Source organism: Arachis ipaensis, chromosome B1, assembly GCF_059453495.1.
Source record: "Arachis ipaensis isolate K30076 ecotype BB chromosome B1, ASM5945349v1, whole genome shotgun sequence".
NCBI lineage: Eukaryota > Viridiplantae > Streptophyta > Magnoliopsida > Fabales > Fabaceae > Arachis > Arachis ipaensis.
The window spans coordinates 32,421,869-32,426,719 of record NC_142436.1 but is presented as its reverse complement, the minus strand read 5'-3'; the positions used below and the strand labels follow the sequence as shown (position 1 = coordinate 32,426,719).

The 4,851-nt window shown below is 42.0% G+C and overlaps 1 non-coding gene across 1 annotated transcript; it reads right to left on the bottom strand.

The window, feature by feature from the left end:
• Window positions 1-3,837: 3,837 nt before the first annotated feature.
• On the bottom strand, window positions 3,838-3,944 carry LOC148576141 (small nucleolar RNA R71). The gene has a single exon (XR_015903497.1). It is a non-coding gene; the product is annotated as a small nucleolar RNA R71 (small nucleolar RNA).
• Between the last annotated feature and the right edge of the window lie 907 nt (window positions 3,945-4,851).

The window sequence follows — 4,851 nt, the reverse complement described above, 5'->3', positions numbered from 1 at the left end:
GGTTGGGCGTGGCATGCCTGACCCATCAACTACTATGGGCGTGCCACTTGAGCAAGGGGTATGGCACGCCAACTCACCATTCCTAGAAGAACCTCCACTATGGCGTGCCACTTGGTATCGAAGGCGTGGCACGCCAGCTCCAAGAAGTCACTTGGGCGTGCCACTTGAAAACCCAGGCCTGGCATGCCAAGCTTGAAGAGTTCAGAAATCCATGGGCGTGCCACTTGAACAGCGTGGCGTGGCACACTGGTACAATAATCCAGAGAAGGGGCTGAAGGCAATTGAAGACTGGGCGTGCCACTTGAAGTCGAAGGCATGGCACGCCAACCTCTCAACCTCACTTTGGCGTGCCACTTGGTTTCGAAGGCGTGGCACGCCAACCCAAGCATGTCATTATGGCGTGCCACTTGAAGGCTGAGGCGTGGCACGCCAACTACTGGAACCAAGACAAGATCATGGGCGTGGCACGCCAACCTTTGGACGTGGCACGCTGGTATAAGTTTCCAGAGAGGATGAAGGAGGTCAATTACATGGGGCGTGCCACTTGGTATCGAAGGCGTGGCGCGCCACTCACTATTCTTCACTTAGGCGTGCCACTTGAATCCCATGCGTGGCACTGATGTCAGGGCATTTCGGCCAGTTTTACTAACCTTTTCTTTACTATTTTAGGGTAGTTTCATGCATTTTCTTAGTTAAATAGCAAGTTTTGGGTAGATAATCACTTACATATTGATTCAAGCAAACATTGTGAATTTCATGTGATTTTATGAGAATTACGCATGAATTGAATGACAAATTGGATAATACATGTCTCATAGCTTGGATTAGAGCTTTGATGCACTTTATTTTCTTGATTTCAGGACAAAGGAAGCAAGGAAGAGCCACATTAGCAGCCACGTTAATTTAATTAACATGACCACTAACGTGGAATGGGAATAAACTTGCAACGTTAATGAGAAAAGTGATTGCCAATAACGCCTTCGAAACCATCATGGCCCACGTTAATTGCCACGTTAACTACATTAACGTGGTAGTTAACATGGAGAGAAAGGGAGCTCCAGCGTTAGTGGTAAAAGTGAATACCACTAACGCTCCAAATTGGCAATTAGCCACGTTAAGAGTCACGTTAACTCAGTTAACATGAACTCTAACGTGGAAAAGAAGACAATGCCAACGTTAGTGACACTCACATTTGTCACTAACGTTGGACTAAGCCCAATTGGCCATGTTAAGAGTCACGTTAACTACATTAACGTGAACTCTAACGTGGGAGGAGCAAGGAATCGCCAACATTAGTGACACTCACCTTTATCACTAACGTTGGACTAAGCCACTATGAGCCACGTTAGTTGCCACGTTAATTGCATTAACGTGAAAGCTAACGTGGAGGAAGGAAATGATGAGCCAATGTTAGTGACACTCACCTTTGTCACTAACGTTGGAGATGGCAATCACCACCACGTTAGTGGCCACGTTAAGACAATTAACGTGAGGCACTAACGTGAGAAGGGGCGTTTGGAACGTTAGTGACAAAGGTAACTGTCACTAACGCTCTCGAGGCTAAGGCATGCCCACATTAAGAGCCACGTTAGTTATACTAATGTGGACTCTAACGTGAGAAAAGGGGGGCTAAGAGCAATGTTATTGGCAAAGGTAAACGCCAATAACGCTTGCGATGGACCAAGAGGCAACATTAGTGGTCATGTTAGTGCCACTAACGTTGAAGTTAACGTGAACCATCTTGGGCTAGGAACGTTAGTGAAAAAGGTGATTGTCACTAACGTTCTCGAACCCACATTTTCACTTAACGTTAACGCCACTAACGTCCTAGCTAAAGTCCATGCCTACCTCACACTTTCTCTGCAAGTAAAGCTGAGCACACTGAAGATTCCAAACTGCTTCAACTCAAGATCCAAAGGCCCATATCCAAAGACTTGAAGAGCCAACTAGAAGATCAGAAGAGTAGTATATATAGGAATAGTTTTGAACTAGAGAGAGAGCTTTTGACATTGGGAGAACTACTCTCTGTATAATTTTACTTTTTCTGCACTTTTAGTTTTACTTTGAGAATGTATTTTCCATCTTTGTTTTCCATTCCCAGAGCTATGAACAATTAAACCCCTTTCATTGGGTTAGGGAGCTCTGTTGTAATTTGATGGATCAATAATAGTTTTCATTATTCTTCTTCTTTCTTTTCTCTTGATTTTACCAGAAAGCTTTCAATCTTCATTCAATTGGGTAGTTGTCTTGGAAAAGAAGCTATTCATACTTGGATCTCTTCAGAACCTTGGAAGAGGAATGAAGAGATCATGCTAGAAATGCTTTCTCATGTTGGACCAAATTGGGGTTTGGATGCATATAGTGACATATAATCCTACCAACATTTTGATTTGGGAATACATGTGGTATAATCAGTGACCATACTTCATCTCTTCTCATGAGAAATTAGACCAAGGAATTGGCTATTGATCAAGATTTGAGAGATTGAATTACCAAGGAATTAGAATTCAATCACTTAATATTGCCAAGGAGATCAATGAATGGATTGATTGAGGAAGAGATGAAAATGAACTTGATCCGGAGAATACAACATCTCTTGAGCCCAATGAATTTTCCATTTCTGATCTTACCCATTCTCTTTAATTTCTAGCATTTACTTTTATGTTCATCTTCCCCATTCCCCATTTAAGATTCTACAATTTACTTTTCGTCCTTTACATTCAGTCCTTTATTTCCAGTAATTACATTTCCTGCCATTTACTTTCCGCCATTTAAATTCCTGCAATTCTCCAATCAAATTCTGCTTAGCTCAACTAGAACATTCCTCCAATTAAAGTTGCTTGACCAATCAATCCCTGTAGGATTCGACCTCACTCTATTGTGAGTTTTTACTTGACGACAATTCGGTATACTTTCCGAGGGAAAATTGTTGAGAGACAAGTTTCCGTGCATCAAGTTTATGGCGCCGTTGTCGGGGATTGATTTTGTATCAACAATGATTAAATTGGTTGATTACCTAGATTGAGCATTTTTCTTTTGTTTGATTTAATTTCATTTGAGTGATTTACTTTCAGTTGTAGTTATTTTCTTTCCTTTACCCATTACCCATTTGTAGTGTTCTCTTATTTGTTACAATTCAGTTCACTAACCCACTAACTGTTTGATATATTGCATCACTCACACTAACAACATTTTTGACAAGAATACTTCCTGCATTTATCTCTTTCTTGCTTGTGCCTTGTTGGTTGTATGACAGGTAGAAGAAGCGGGGCTTCAACTTCCTTTGATTCTGAACCTGAGAGAACCTTCCTTAGACTAAGGAGGAAAGCAAGAGGAAAGAGAATTAGTGGTGCTGAGGAAGATGAGGAGTATTTTGAACCAAACATGGATGAGAATATGGAGAACCATCATGAAGAAGAGGCTCACAACCATGGCAGAGAAGGTCCAGTGCATCATGCTGGACAAGAAAGAAGAGTTCTAGGCTCTTATATCAATCCAAACCCAGGAAACTGTAGAAGTAGCATCCAATAGCCAACCATACATGCCAATAACTTTGAACTAAAGCCACAGCTCATTACCCTGGTTTAGAACAACTGTTCATTTAGAGGAAGTATCCAAGAAGATCCCAATCAACATCTCACCATATTCCTGAGGATATGTGATAATGTGAAGTCTAATAGTGTTCATCCTGACACCTATAGACTGCTCCTGTTTCCCTTCTCACTCAAGGACAAAGAATCTAAATGGCTGGAATCCTTCCCGAAGGAGAGTTTAACAACCTGGGAAGATGTGGTGAACAAATTCTTGGCGAGATTCTATCCTCCTCAAAGAATGAACAGGTTGAGAGCTGAGGTACAAACCTTCAGGCAACAAGATGGTGAAACTCTCTATGAAGCATGGGAGAGGTTTAAGGACTTGACAAGAAGGTGCCCGCCAGATATGTTTAATGAATGGGTGCAGTTACACATTTTCTATGAAGGTCTTTCTTATGAATCAAAGAAGGTAGTAGATCACTCATCTGGGGATCTCTGAACAAGAAAAAGACCATTGAAGAAGCCATAGATGTCATTGAGACTGTAGCTGAGAATGACTACTTCTATGCTTTTGAGAGAGGCAACACTAGAGGAGTGATGGAGCTAAACAACGTGGATGCACTGCTGGTCCAAAATAAGATGATCACCAAGCAGCTGGCTGATCTTACCAAGAAGATGGAGAGAAACCAAGTAGCAGCAATCACCACCTCATCAGCAACCCAAGAAGGAGTGAATGCAGAAGCAGAGGGTGATCAGGAATAAGCCAACTACCTTGGAAACTCACCTAGGCAAAACCATGACCCATACTCCAAAACTTACAATCCTGGTTGGAGGAACCACCCAAACTTTGGGTGGAGAAATCAACAAGATCAAGGCCAAGATCAGAGACGTCACAACCCCAACAACAATGCAGCTCACCAACATTCCACACAGAGATCATATCAGCACCCACCTAACAACACCTCTCAACATCCATATCAAAACCAAAATGGCCATTCTCATCCCTCCAACTCCAACTCACCATCATTCGAAGATAGACTCTCAAGGATTGAGACCCTACTTGAAGGCATATGTAAGGAACTCCAAGAGAACAAGGTGTTCAAGGAGGAGGTGCGAGCTAATATAAAAAATCAGGGAGACACCATTAAGAGGCTAGAATTTCAAGTGGGATACCTCTCTGAGAAGATTCCCAAACCTACTGACAGCTTCCCAAGTGATATAGAGAAAAACCCGAGAGGTGAAGTGATGAGCGAATATTTTATACGCTTTTTGGGGTTAATTTCATATAGTTTTTAGTATGTTTTAGTTAGTTTTTAGT